The 15,338-nt window shown below is 46.4% G+C and overlaps 1 protein-coding gene across 6 annotated transcripts in view; it reads right to left on the bottom strand.

The window, feature by feature from the left end:
* LOC116951823 (monocarboxylate transporter 13-like) overlaps positions 1-14,931 on the bottom strand; it is a 77,770-nt gene extending 62,839 nt beyond the window's left edge. For all 6 annotated transcript variants that reach the window (XM_076073922.1, XM_076073924.1, XM_076073920.1 and 3 more), the window contains exon 1: positions 14,638-14,931. The gene's annotated coding sequence lies outside the window, so the exon portion shown is untranslated. The remainder of the gene's footprint in view (positions 1-14,637) is intronic.
* Between the last annotated feature and the right edge of the window lie 407 nt (positions 14,932-15,338).

Raw genomic sequence — 15,338 nt, 5'->3', positions numbered from 1 at the left:
CAATCTTCACAGCGGCGCTCAGGGCTGCCAACTGGGGTGGTGAGCGCTGCCCCCGTGAATGCGAGAGGCACGGGGGACACTTCGACGTAACACGGCATCATCGCAAGCCACACGGGGTTTAACCCCGCGACCTCTCCGCGGTTGAACCGGGCCTCAACAACAACAACAGGGACAAACCGCGCGGATTTTTAACACGGAGGCGGGGACGTGTCGGTAAGGTGACATCTGAGCGGCGCGTGTGGGTGCGAGACTCTCAAACACAACAGCGTGAAACGCGCACCAGCTGCGCGCGGGTTAAATTTAACGGGGAGATCTCGGCCCAGACGCCCCCCCCCCACTCTCGTCCCCCTAAGCATTTGGAAAATGCCCCCCCCCCACCCAAACACCCACCCACCGCACTCCATCCCTCGCTCGTGTTCCTTCTGCGCTGCCACGTGAGCGTGCCTCCCTCCACGACCGACGCACACGGCGACGCTGGCTACATATGTAGTAGCTACTAAGGAAGTACATATGTAGTAGCTACTACATATGTACTAGCTACTAGGGCCCCGCAGTTAAATGCTTTAAAGCTACCACTTCCGGTTCAGTGATTCTGCACTTGCTCTATTACCATAGTACTATACTGCCACCGACTTTTATGAACGACTGGGTGTTTAAGGTTAGCGATTTGTCGTATTATGTGGCTGTATAGCAAATGAAAAAATACAATTACTTTTTTTTACTATTACTTTACTGTGCAAGTTAAACATTTATTTGTTTTAAAATGTACGTGTTTTTTTGTTAATTTAGGGCCCCTTTATAACATCATGCTACAGGCCCCACACTAACTTAATCCGGCACTGCAGCCCCTGGTCGGGGTTTGTAATGAAGCTTCTGAACAGAGCGGCAGAGCAGGCGGGTGGGTTTGGGATCTACTCGGCCCGACGGGGTCGATTAAGTCAGCACCACATTGCGGTGGAGTCAACGGTGGCTGTCCTCAGGTTTAGACTCGCCCCCGACACAGGCTTATCATAAATTGATGTCTCGTCCCAAATTATTGGATTTTGTCTGCCATCACTTCCTTTTTGATTCCCGTGTAATTACCCCCCCTCCCCCCCCCACGCTTGCTCTGGCACTTCGAGAAGCAGTGCATGGGAGGCACGGCATCACTAACACGTGGTGACGGTGGAATGCTGTACGATAGATAGCCCCAGCGCCGTGCGACGTAGCGCAAACAGGTTCATCGTAAAGGTGCCATGGATAGGGTTCACGCACTAATGGTGTGATATAAATGTGCTTTTTCGGTAAAGTCGCATAGGTAAAACAAAATAAAATGAAAGAAAACAACTGAATCAAATCACGACGTTTCGGAGGCAACACAAGCTTCCGTTTTCAGGTGGAACAGTCACAGCAAGATAGCTGCAAGATAGCTGCAAGATAGCTGCATCACTTGATGCAGCTATCTTGCTGTGACTCTTCCACCTGAAGACGGAAGCTTGTGTTGCCTCCGAAACGTCGTGATTTGATTTAGTTTTATTTTCTTTTAATTTAGTTTTAGCTACGTGATTTTACCGAAAAAACCAAAGAGTATGAATCCTTGCAGTCACGAAAGCTTCAAATCTAGAAAAAATTTGCTTCTTAATGATCACTCTTATCTGGGGGTTTAGATTTTAAAGTTTGCAGTAATTTATTCTTTGGTTCTTTCGGTAAAGTCACGTAGAATGAGAATAAAATAATAAATTGATAAAATAAAATAACACAATAATATTCTCACGACGTTTCGGCCACAACACGAGCGGCCTTCATCAGGTGAAGGGACGAGACTGTCTGGTAGGACAGCGCTGGAGTGAAAGAGCCACGTTCAGATCACGGCCTTTAAGCTGTGTGAGAGGAACAAAGCGCCTTGACAAAGGAATTAGCATATAATTTAGCATTGAAATGGCTGAATGATTAGCTTGTGACTGGTCACAGAAATAGCTATGTTAAAAGTTAAAGCATACACATCCGCAGAGGCACCCCTTGTTAAAGGAATTAGCATAGAATTTAGCATTGAAATAGATAAGTTAAAGCATACGCATCCGCAGAGGCACCCCTTGACAATGGAATTAGCATAGAATTTAGCATTGAAATAGCTGAGTGATTAGCTTGTAACTGCTCACAGAAATAGCTACGTTAAAGTCAGAGCATACACATTCACCGAGGCACTTAGTACAAAACAAACAGGAGAATTTAGCATTGAAATAACTAGGCGAATTTAGCATTGAAATAACTGAGTGATTAGCTAGTGACTGGTCACAGAAATGACTATGTTGAAGTCAAGGCCTACACATCTGAGCTATTCACAGTACTATATAGTGAACCAATAAAAAAAAACTAAAATATAAATTACCTTAATGTTATCAATAAACTCTATATTCTCCAATCAGCTAAGCTACCAACAATAAGTCGTTATATATCACAATGCTATATGGCGAAAAAATGGGTGGATTCTTACCCTCAACTTTAGCACCACGGATAGCTACGGGCCCCGTTCAGACGGACGAGTTCGTCCATGGTCGGAACAGAGGAGGGGGAGAGAGACAGCTGCGAGGCGCTATTATACTCCATGTTGTAAAACCATACCATTAACCGTGGTGTGAGAGGTATTAAGAGTCAATGCTGGCGAAGGAGCTGCGGTCTGAAGGTCATCGTAAAAATACAATTAATTAAGAACAGAAATGATTTAAAACATCTTTCCAGTGGTTACTAAGCCAGAATCCATCTTCTCGGTTGAAATTGTCTCTGTGCTTGTATATGTGAATGGCCTCATGAACGAATCTCTCATGGTAGCCGGTTGGTTTGCAAAGAACCTCCGTCTTGGAGAAGTCAATGTCATGTGAGCCCACTGAATTGTAACAGTGATCTGCCACGGCAGAGGAGTTCGTCCTACCGTGTTTCAAGTCTGCTTTATGTTCGCGGATGCGGTCCGAGATATGTCTTTTGGTTTCTCCAATGTAGCTACTACCACAGAGGCACTTTAGTTTGTAAACGCCCGGGTACTGTATGTCTGGAACAGCATCTTTTACAGATGGAACTAAATCACGGATTTTATGTACTGTGTTGAATCGGACCTGGATCTTGTGTTTATTCAGGATTTTTGAGATCTTTTTAGTGACCCCTGCAATGTAGGGTAAGGTGATGGTTTTGAGTGGCTCCACAAGAGGATCCTTCTTCATGACTGGAGTGATGGCTTTGCGGATTGTGTAGTCGGAGTAGCCATTAGCCCTGAGAGCCTGGTGTACGTGCTTGAGTTCACTGGTAATGTGTTCCTGGTCGGAAATGCATTGGGCTCTATGGTATAGAGTCTTGATGAGGGAGTTCTTCTGGGATGGATGGTGGTGGGAATCCGGTTTCAAGTAAGCATCTGTATGGGTAGCTTTCCTGTAGACAGAGTGGCTCATTGAACCATCATGTCTCCTTTTAATTAAGACATCCAAAAAGGGTAGTTTGCCATCTTTTTCGACCTCCATGGTAAATCTGATGGCTGGGTGTATGGAATTGATGTGGTCGCGGAATTGGTCTAGAGTAGGCTGGCCATGTGGCCAGATGACAAAGGTGTCATCAACGTACCTCTTCCATAAGGTCGGGCGTAGAGTGGCAGTCTGGATGGCGTCAGTTTCAAATTTTTCCATGAATACGTTGGCTACAACCGGAGATAGGGGGGAGCCCATTGGGGTGCCCTCAGTTTGTTTGTAGAAAGTTCCATTCCAGGTGAAGTATGTGTTGGTTAAGCAATGTCTCACCAGGGGGGGTACATCAGTATGCAGTCCTTGATGAACCAGGTCTTCAATGATAGCGATGGTGTCAGGTACCGGGACTTTGGTAAGAATCCACCCATTTTTTCGCCATATAGCATTGTGATATATAACGACTTATTGTTGGTAGCTTAGCTGATTGGAGAATATAGAGTTTATTGATAACATTAAGGTAATTTATATTTGAGTTTTTTTTTTTATTGGTTCGCTATATAGTACTGTGAATAGCTCAGATGTGTAGGCCTTGACTTCAACATAGTCATTTCTGTGACCAGTCACTAGCTAATCACTCAGTTATTTCAATGCTAAATTCGCCTAGTTATTTCAATGCTAAATTCTCCTGTTTGTTTTGTACTAAGTGCCTCGGTGAATGTGTATGCTCTGACTTTAACGTAGCTATTTCTGTGAGCAGTTACAAACTAATCACTCAGCTATTTCAATGCTAAATTCTATGCTAATTCCATTGTCAAGGGGTGCCTCTGCGGATGTGTATGCTTTAACTTAGCTATTTCAATGCTAAATTCTATGCTAATTCCTTTAACAAGGGGTGCCTCTGCGGATGTGTATGCTTTAACTTTTAACATAGCTATTTCTGTGACCAGTCACAAGCTAATCATTCAGCCATTTCAATGCTAAATTATATGCTAATTCCTTTGTCAAGGCGCTTTGTTCCTCTCACACAGCTTAAAGGCCGTGATCTGAACGTGGCTCTTTCACTCCAGCGCTGTCCTACCAGACAGTCTCGTCCCTTCACCTGATGAAGGCCGCTTGTGTTGTGGCCGAAACGTCGTGAGAATATTATTGTGTTATTTTATTTTATCAATTTATTATTTTATTCTCATTCTACGTGACTTTACCGAAAGAACCAAAGAAGATGAATCATTGCAGTCACGAAAGCTTTAAATCGAAATTTTGCAGTTATTTTCAAGTCTCCGTTTCCTTCCAGAGTGTCCTCGTTAAGATTGAGATGAAATGTATTTTCAACGTCCCGTCTGTTATTGTATTGGTCTCTCGTTTCTGGCCGGGCAGCCCTGCTGTAGTTAAATGCTTAACTTGCAATCAGAAGGATGAGAGTTAACATATTTGGTCATGCCCCACTCACTTAAGTTTCCATTTGTATAATAACTAAAGATATCAGAAAATATACTTGATCCCTAACATTTTTTTTTCTAATTTCATATATACAGTACAGTTAAATATGCAATTTTGCCTTATTTTACCACTATTTTTGTTAACACATTGTATTTTATCCATGGGTTAAAGGCGCAGCCCTGCAATTGCTTGATAATATCACTGTTGGCAGAAAGGCCTCCACCAGAAGAAGTTCTCATACCTGTCAACCCCTTATCAGTGCCTACCTTACTACAGACCAAAGTGCCATCACAAGGGAGAAACACAAACAAATAGGCATAAGAAAAACCAAATTATCCCATGGACCTCAATACTAAATTTCCCTCCACAAGAATACGGGTAAACCGTATGGGTTGACAGGTATGAGTTCTAGGGAGCCCCTCTATAGGATATCTTTGGCCTACTCTTCTACGCCGGCCAGATGTCTTGGAAGACGTGGGAGTATTCACATTTTACCTGACCACATGTAACCTGCCGATTGACTAACCGTGGTATGTCCAATTATACTGCTACAGATGCGAGGGGGATTTCAGAAGCGTACCTATAGCTTCAACTGCTGTGCCCGGAGATTGATCAAAACTGGCGGCCTCTGGATTGCAAAGTCCAGCATATGAACCAGGACACCACAGCTGCATCGAGAGTACACCATTTTATTTTCATGCCGAGGTTATCCCGTAGGGACTGCACCCCACCACAGGACCGTGAAATTCCCACCACGAGCTCAGGGCTATCAACGGAGATGATTGGCTGCTCCATTTTTTTTTATCTTGACCTTTTTATTTGAAAGTCTCCCTCGAAAAACAGACCGTCTTGGTGCTTTAACAAACACATTAAGAAACGTTGATATTTCCCCCCAAAAATGTAAACCTCTTACAGTCTGTAGATATTTCACATCACGTTGCTATTTTCATTCGCCCCGATATGCTATTCTTTGTCAAGCGTACAACGGTGACCTTATTTAGCGAACTTGCCGTCGTACGTACTCGATATAAAAGGTCACTCCAAAAACAGTCACCGTTTAGAATTTGCCACCCAGGGTGGTGGTGTGGGGCCAATGGCTCAAGCGGCTGTGTGGCAACGTGTCCCTTCAATTGGGGTCGCTACGCCATACCCCCACCCCCTCCAGCGTTGAACGCCTCCAAACGTGGGCAACTGAAAGCTGAGCGGCTCTGGCCATACGAAGCGGCCGAAAAGGTTTCAATATTTTCGTTGGTTTAGCGATACCTCTGGAATAATAATGGGAGGCAGAGAGAGAGAGACCGCGCGGGGACTGATTTGTATTCGGCGGTCGGGGAGGCATTACGGCAGTGGGCAGTCGCGTGGGCGCTGAAATTGTGAATGAAGTCACGTGCCTCTGGCGTGTCAGAGTAATTCACTGCGAGGCTCTGCGCTATTTATGTTGTCCATTCTTTTCGTGGCTCATCTATATAATAATGGAAATAATTATCAGAATTGCATTTCTTTAGCCAGTGGACGCCTCACCAAGTTTTTTTTTCTTCCAGGGGGGTTCCTGCTGCATTGGGAATGGGCCCTTTTGTTTGGCAAATTCCATTACTGAGATATTGGATTCAGGTGGGATGGACAAAACCTACAGGGTACCTGGGGTTAGCGGTTAAAGCCACACACAGATTGATTCAAGAATCCATTGTTGTACCGCCATCTCCTGGGCACCTCAAAGTCCCGATGAATTTACGGTGATGCACTGTGGATGCGAGGGATTCTGTTTGCATTGTCACACTCCCCATTGATACAAAAAAATAACAATCCGCAATTTGAGTGGAAAGATGTGTTATCAACACTGATAAGTGCAAATGTATCTATCATTCCTAAAGAAGATGTATATGTGGTACATCTACAACTATTGATTATGCATTTCAAATGTTAGATATATACTCTTTGGTTCTTTCGGTAAAGTCACGTAGGTATAAAAATAAAATTAAACATAAAATAATATATCACGACGTTTCGATCGCAACACAAGCGGTCGTCCTCAGGCGGAAAAATATAAATATAGAAATATAAAAAAATATAATCCAGCAGTGGAACCAAAGGGCATGGATTCCTGCAATCACGAAAGCTTCAAATCAAGATTGTTAGATATATTGGATTGATATGCCAATGGTACAGGTGCAGCCCTGCGATTTATTGCTCACGCCACTACTGGCAGAAGGGCCTCCACGCTCTACAATGTATTTTGGTCTACTCTGCCACTCTTGCCAGACATCTAGGAAAAGGTGGGAGTATCCACACTTTACGCCAACACACCCAGGCTTGCCAATCAACTCGCTGTGGTGAACCCATTAATACTTCTGGTTGTGGAGGGTTAAAATAAAATCTTATATTTTTCAACTGCCACGCCAAGAGATTGAATCAGCAAACGGTTGATTGCACGACCAATGTGATAACCATTACACCGTGGCAGCTTGCCTGAGCTTCAATATGAATGAGATTATCCTCTTTGGTTCTTTCGGTAAAGTCACGGAGGCCTGTTTTCTACCTACGTGACTTTACCGAAAGAATCAAAGAGTATGGATTACTGTAGCCACCAAAGCTTCAAATCAAGAATGAATGAGATTATCAAACATAATTTATAAACTCAAGGTATAGCTCTGCTCAAATGGGTATCATCAGCCGGTGTTCTGAGAAAGTAATGGAATTCCACATTCCATTGGGCAAGGCCAGTATGTTTTTCTCAACAATGAACAAGAATTGTTAAAAATGGGTCTCGGTGTATGCGTCCGAATGAGCGCTGGAAAAATGTTTGATTGGTGGAAACTTTAAATGTCAAATCGACATGCTGTTGTTTTAACCAGGTAATCAAAATAGTCTGTTTCTCAAGCACGGATAGGTTACAAGGGAGAGCACATTAACATGGGGACAATGGACACAATTGGAAACACTTAAAACAATCCTTGAGCTCGTGGTGAAAGTTCCTGTAGCAGGGGAAATTCTCTCCATATGACAATCACACACTGCTACTGAAAGACAATAGGCAAATGGAAATGTTGTGTTTGAAACGTCTCAATATCTTTTGTATTTATTGTTAGGTATATAGTTACTATGTGCCTAATGTTTGCGATTGGCTCCTGTGGGGCAATTTACCCAAATAGCAGGGGGCTTCTTCCTCTTATCCTCTGCCTGTGACTGGCCCTTTCCACGTGCGTGTAAATGTGCTCATAAGCTTAAACCACCTTCACCAGCACTCTGCTCGCTCCGTTTCCCATCACATGAATTAAAAAAACATATTGCTTCCCCCCAAGTTTCACAAGGCACGTGTCTTGGCAGTTGCATTTAGACCCTTGACAAATTCAAACTTGTATTGAAAGTAATTTATAATAGATTTTATTTGTGGTTCGTCCACGTGATCATCTGGCCACATTTCTGTCGTTGAGACCCTCTACCACCTGACAGCCAATTGAACCTGTCAATTGTACACGCGTTGGACGCGGTAATTGTAATCCTTTCAGCTCACTAAACCTGTAAGTTGCGGAACAACCCTCGCACCCAAACGCGCGGTGTACAGAGGGTGCTTAAAAAAAAATTGTACACTTGTGAGAATTTGCAACAATACCACGTGACATGTGCTGTCACCTCCGGGCTCTGGAGACCACGTGGAGAAGATTCCAGGCCACGTGTTGACAACGATGGCGAACAAATGGGAGACTTTTTGACTTTTTAAAGCTATTCACATTACATTTGTTATAATGTTACAGTGTATTATTATCCGTTATTTTTTCCATTAAAAACGTTAGTCCTATATAAGTGTTATAAAATTGTTGAAGCGCCCTGTACGTACAATGTTACGCTTGAAACTACGCCAAGCATCATCAGGGCAAGCCATGAAGTCCGAATAAAACCCAGCAAGTGTCGACAAAACGGTGGTTTGCCCCTGTCATGGGGCTTGATCTGCGACTGCTGATTTTGAGTCCAGTGTACTGGCCACAGCACTACCCAGCCGGACTCAAATCGCCCTGCACGGGACTGCTGCACGAGTGGAGCAGACAACCATGGCCACAGGCCAGCAGCTTGGCATCATAGCCGCTAGGTGGAAATGCTGCGAGAGAGCACCAATTAAAGCCACACCTGGTATTGTGAGCATGACACCCCCACCCATCCTGGCTTTTTATTATTATACATGCTTTTTAACACATTCCTGCGGAGGGAGCTGGTAGGAAACGTTGGGATGCTCGGTTAATGGCCAGGTACAACGGCGGCACCACGTGGTGTATTCCGCAAATATGTCCGACAGTGAGGGCGAGTACAAGCCGGCCGTTAAACGTTAGGTTTTATAAGGGCACCACGGGGTGGCCAGCCCCTCCCCACCCAGCCCCACCCCTCCCACTCCCCACTCAGCCCCACCCTTCCCACCCAGCCCCTCCCCACCCAGCCCCTCCCCACCCTCCCCTCCCCACCCAGCCCCTCCCCACCCTCCCCTCTCCACCCAGCCCCACCCCTCCCAGTTTTGGATGCACGACGGACGGACGGACACAATAATCCCCTATGGGCTGGTGGTGTAACCAGGAGGTTCCTACCAGTATTAACTCACTCTGTCTGTTGTTGTTGTATCCTCAAATCTTGTAACTCAATTTTTACCCACTTCCCAATGTGGTATCGACTGCAAACTTGGTATACTTATGTCATACTGATGACAATACTATATTTTATCATACAATTTTTTTTTACATTATTTTTTATAAGTTATGTTTCGGCTTGGGTCTAATTGTCCACGTTCAACTGACGTTGGCTGTAACTCACCACGGGTCCCTTACGTTGTGGCAAGCTTCGGGGCCACTTCCTGGATTCGTGGAGTTCTGCCATTACGAGTACGGTACATTTCATAAAAGCGTGTTTTTTTTAAAAAGCTGTTTTTAATTATTACTTATTCCATATGAAAACGCATCAACGCCCCTTTATTAACGATAAACACATCACGAGTTCACGTTCGAGGCCTCGGCTCTTTTTTTTTGTCATTTAAAAAGCCAATGAAAGAAACCCTTTTTCTCTGCTCTGATTAAGAAGCAATGCCCGAGCCATTCGCCCAGGGGTTTCGCAACACCCCCGGTTCCCCAGCGCCGCAGCGACAGATTCCATGTTTAGCAGACCTCGGCTGTCTGCCACGTGCTGGACGTGCATTTAAATAGACAGACCGACTACTGTTGCTGTGCGGCAACAGTGAAGAGCACGCGCCTAGTCGTGGCTGGTGGGTGGGGGCCGTGGGAATCGGAGGAGAGGTGGTGGTTGTGTTGCGGACCGCATGACTCCAGCCCTCTTCGACTCCACCCACAGCGCACATGTCCACGCTGCACAACTCCTGATTAGCGCAAAAACAATGCCCCGCACACGATGTGCAGGGTAACAGGTCCCTGCAGGGTGGGCTGGTAGGAAAATTGGAATTTTGCGCAATTTTATGACATTGTTACGTAAAATTGTGCAAATTGAGAGCGTCTTCCCACCTTTTTGCCCTCAAAATCGTTGAGGGTTCTTCGGACAAATTATACACCCAACAGCACGAGATTTCACTTCGTTAAAGTATTGAAAGGGGACGGACGGACGGACACATTAATCTATTGCAGGCTGGTACACTCAGTTTACAACTTCGTTCCTACCAGTATAAGTACTGCTTCACGTTAAGTTTGGAGCTCTGTCCGCGTGTTCCACGCGACAAGCGTCTATTAAGTCCGGTGCGACAATGCAGGTGTTCGGGCCAGCACCAATCCCATTCAACTTTCTCTTTAAACCACGCATCCGGTATTCGTTTTAGGCTGAGTTAACCCAGGAGAGCCCCCTTGGACAGGTTTGGATATCACGTGCCACTTGACGGGAGATTACGGCCAAGGATTGAAACAAGATAGTAACGTGGCAAGAATTCAGAATCCGAATATTTATTTATCTTGGAGAAATCTGAAGAGCTATGAAGCTCTATGCAACAGATGTTCAGTAGTGGGCACGTAAGAAAGTGACAACAACAAAAAATAAAATAAAACGACAAGGGTGCAAATTATAGCAACGGTAAAGAAATCAGTAAAACAAAATTCAATAATATGTTAATAAAGTATCGAATTTCATTTAACCACGAACCAGTACACTGCCATAATCCACTACAATAGCAACAGTTGGACACTGGATTTGTACACTTTACAGAACTAAATATACAACAGGTGGGACCCAGAACCTTCATAAACAAAAAAAGGCAATGAAGTGGTGAAAGCTGGCGTATATTTTCGTGTAAGACACCGATAAACATGCACGCGTGTTTCCCACTCAAGAGAGATGAAGACGCACTTTGTCTCTCTGTCTTCCCTGGCTTCTGACCTGAAGATGATTGACGCAATTTTAATGTAAACGCCCTACCTAATTGCTCAATTTGACTGTGACAATTGTTCCTCGGCTTACCGATTTAATGAGCTGAAACAGCCCTAATAATTGACGCGTTTAGCGCTCGTACACGCGACAATTGCATTGGTTTCGCGGGGTTTTTTGTTTGTTTCAGGAGGTGGAGCGTTTCACGACGTAGATTTGGCCAGATCATTACGTGGCCTAACCGAGAAATCAATGATGAATCAGCCATAGTTATGGGGAACGAGAAGCGGGAAGCACACCTGCGCCTGCAGGCTCGTTTTATTTAGCCTCTGCATTGGTTCTTCATCTTGGGGAGCCGGAAAAGCCCTCTGTACCAGCGTGGACGGCACCCCCCACGTGTTCACCTTCTGAAGCGCTCGCTCGTCAACGTGGCGTGCGCGATGACCACCACCACCACCACGTGACTTTTCTTTCGTGTTGTGCGCGGTGCTTTTAGCGCCACAGCGCGTGGATTTGTAGCGTTTATTTTCATTTGTGTTGCTGGTGACTTTGTGTATTTCATATCGAAATCGCCTCCAGCGCTGTTGCTGCTGGCGGCAATACAAGTTGTTTAAAATTCAGTCTTCTTATTGTCGTATGGCTGCTGGTGTAGACGCAGAGCAACAGCTACAATTTCACATTCAGGTGGTCAAGCCAGACAACCGCGTCAGGAGGAGCGGCGTTGTGTACCGTCGCTGTGATATCTCCTTCGTATCTGTGGATCGGGGCCATTGCGTCGCTATATGTGTTGCATGGTTTGTTCTGGATGACCACAGTCGTACACTGGAGAGTTTTCAGTGTGACAGAGGCTTGCTGGCAAAGTGACTGGCATATGCTCTACCTGCATTCCTCTTTAGGAACTGCTGGTGTTTTTTTTACATAAATGCAAGAGGCTGAGTGCTTTTTGCACGCGCTTTTGTGCGTGATATCAAATTTATGTTTTTCCGGGCCTATTACATTTTTTTAATGTCATGATGGAGGTTTCTCCTTATCTAAAGCTTTTGTTGTTGTTGGTATTAGCCAGGCTAATATACCCCATCGTGTGGAAGTGTGGTGCCCCTGGGGTAGACCTTTCAGTAGTGAGCATTGATGACCAATATGTACTGATGAGTCCTAATAATGATGAAAACCTGCCTACAACTGTCTCTCCCACCTCAATGCTGCCTGTAAGTCGGTCACGTTTGCTCACATTTGATTTGAGTGTGGCCGAAGACAGGACGACCACAATGGAGTTCTTTTGGAACTTTCGATGGTTTTGGCATAGTGCACGTGGCGGAATGCTTTTTTGTACACATGCTGTCGTGTTATTAGATATCCCCCCAACTCTGCCAGCTCATTGTGCTTATGCTTCCCCAACGCCGCTCTCCCTCCGCCTCCCGTTGTTGCTGGAGGGCGGCTGCCACCAGCTGCCCAGGAGCATCATCATCATCATTCCCCAGACTCTCACCGCGACAGCGCAGGTTACCAGTCACTCAGTCAGTGGCAAAGCCACTCCGCTGTGGGTCACCACACCGAGGATGTTTCCCCCCCGCTTCGCGATGCAGCAACTGCTCCGACGTACAGCGGTAAGCGCTCGCCTTCGGCTTGAGACAGTCAAGCTGCCCTCGCCTGTGAGTCATCCTTGGTTTATCGCGATTGGATTGTGTGAGGAGTTCGCAGGTTCTTGAAACAACAACAACAACCTAGGCTTGAGTCCTATCACTTGGTCGTTCTGACAGGATGGATGGAGGCTGCGCTGGCTGGGTCAAGTAGTGACATGCCCAGCACATGCAAAAACAACGATCTCCATTCAGCATCAGCGCCAGGAATGTATCCTGGGTCATAGTGCAGTGTGCGTGATCCACTGCACGACTGAATTCTACGAGGTCAATGATCCCTCGCCTTTTAGCCTTGAAGACCTTAGGGGCCAGTGCTGTTTGCGAGCACCTATTTAGTAGGTTAGCAACCCCCCCCCCCCCCATGAACTGATTTTCACATTCTCCATCACGTGGCGATGACAGCCATAGCAGCCTGTAATCAAACCCAAGTTACTGTGATTCTAGCACAGTGCACATGCACCCCAAGAAGACAGATTTCCCGTAAAGCCTTATAGAGGAATGGAGCAAGTGCTGTTAGCGAGCAATCGTTAAGGCTTAAACAGTGCACGCCGTGGTGTTGCGGATAGTACCAACACCCGCACACCTTTGTCTCCCCTGTGGTGATGTTCATACAGCGGAACTCATTTAAGGCTGAGTCGACACATGGGGGGGGGGAAAGTCCAGTGTTAGTTCGGATATCACTCGCCACTGATGTTAGCCACGGTCGGAATTCAAATGAAGGTCACCGGTCTCGTAACATAATGTGACAACCACTCTGTCACTACTGCCAAAAGACGCCCATATATACACACAAAGCAAAGTCTCCCGTCCCCCATATAGTGTTTAGCACTGGGTAGGGAAAGGAGTTGATATCGCGTATACGCTGCGGCAGGACAAACTCCGACACGGCAATTTCTGATGCCGCTTACCACGCTGACATTAAGCCACTGCAAGGCACTGTGTTTGTACATAAAGTGTACTGGTGTTGGCTCACGGCCCACACCGGTGACGATTATCTGAACCGGTCCCGAGCCTCCCCTAGGTTGACCCAGCCTCAAATGAGTGCCCGGTGCAGTGTGTAGTAATCATCGCCACCGGGGAGACAAAGGCTGCCGGGCGTGGTGCTGGCCACCCACCGTGTACCGTTCTGGCCTTCATAGGTGCTCGCTAACAGCACTTGCCACAAAAGTCTGTTAAGGCTATACGGGGGATCTTTGTTTTTGTCTTTGCCACCTCGACACCCCCCTCCCCCCCCCCGTTAACATAGCCTATGCAGGTTGTAAGTGCTGTTGGTGAGCACCTATTCCTCTTAGCCGTGAAACAAAAACCTGCGGATAATAGGAAGCCGTTTTTTTTTAAAGCAGGTTTGGAAAAAAATAACAACAGACGAGATGTGGAAAAGGGGCCCCCAGTGGTCAATTGGAGTTGTGGACGGTGAACCGCCAGCGGGTTGTGGATAAGAGGATTCTCATGGTGCTGTTCCCGCACAAACAAAGACCCACCCTCCGTAGACTTTCCAGGCTGCTGGGGCAAAATTCCACTTAGCGAGCACTTTTGTTGTTGACCAGGTAAGGCCTACTGGGAGCTAGGTAGGTTCTTTTGTTTCAGAAGCGACCTGGCTATCACGAATGATAGCCCAACGAAGTGGCTCATCACGTGCACGTTTAGAGCAACAGCCGAATACTCTTAAACGGACGTTTCTATGAAGGCCGGCACGGCGCTCAAGGGGGATGGTTTGACCAACACTACGGGCGGACTCTCTATATAGACACACACACACACACGCGCGCAAGATGAACAAACACGCGCACACTTACCAGCTCCTGTGCAGCTGATATGTGGCGCGGCGATGCGGCGAAAGCTGTTGGGTGGGAGGCGAGCCCACTTTGAGGACGTCGACGACGATGATGAGAACCGCTCGTTCTGTGCGCGTGTGCTGGCGGCGGGCGCGCTCAGCGGTGGCACGGGCTCGATGTGCCAGGCTCTGCGTCTCGTCTCCATTGAGACGCGCGCGTGCCACACGGGTGTCAAACGTTGCGCTGTTTATTTTCGCGGAATAGGGGTTATATATAGCGACGCCGGGTAACTGTGCCACGAGAGGGCTGCTTTCGACTCGTAAAAAAAAAAACACATCTGAGCAATATACTTACGAGTCTCATATAGCAGATGCATGAAAGTAATACATCCGACGCGATCACGGCAAAATTCTCTGCAATTGTGGTGGAGACTGAGCGCAGTTGTGTGAGATGGAGCGCGAATGTGTCTTTCAGCCCTGCAAGGTGATGCACGTCCACCGGTGAGCAATCGGTGCAAAAGTGAGCGCGAATCGGTGGAAATCCTGGCCGGAGGTGATTTTTTTTTTCCAGATGCGAAAATTAAGAGCGCTTAGCGGGGAAGCCTCAGCGGTGTCCATTGTGCGAAGACAAAATTAATCCTCGCCACGGCAATGAGGAATTTCTACTCCCGATTCGGGACCGCCAAGAAGTGGGGCACGGTAGATGGACCGTTTTAATGAACT

Source organism: Petromyzon marinus, chromosome 44, assembly GCF_048934315.1.
Source record: "Petromyzon marinus isolate PM22_M1 ecotype Great Lakes invasive population chromosome 44, UKy_Petmar_22M1.pri1.0, whole genome shotgun sequence".
NCBI classification, from domain to species: domain Eukaryota; kingdom Metazoa; phylum Chordata; class Hyperoartia; order Petromyzontiformes; family Petromyzontidae; genus Petromyzon; species Petromyzon marinus.
This window is presented reverse-complemented; position numbering and strand designations above follow the sequence as displayed.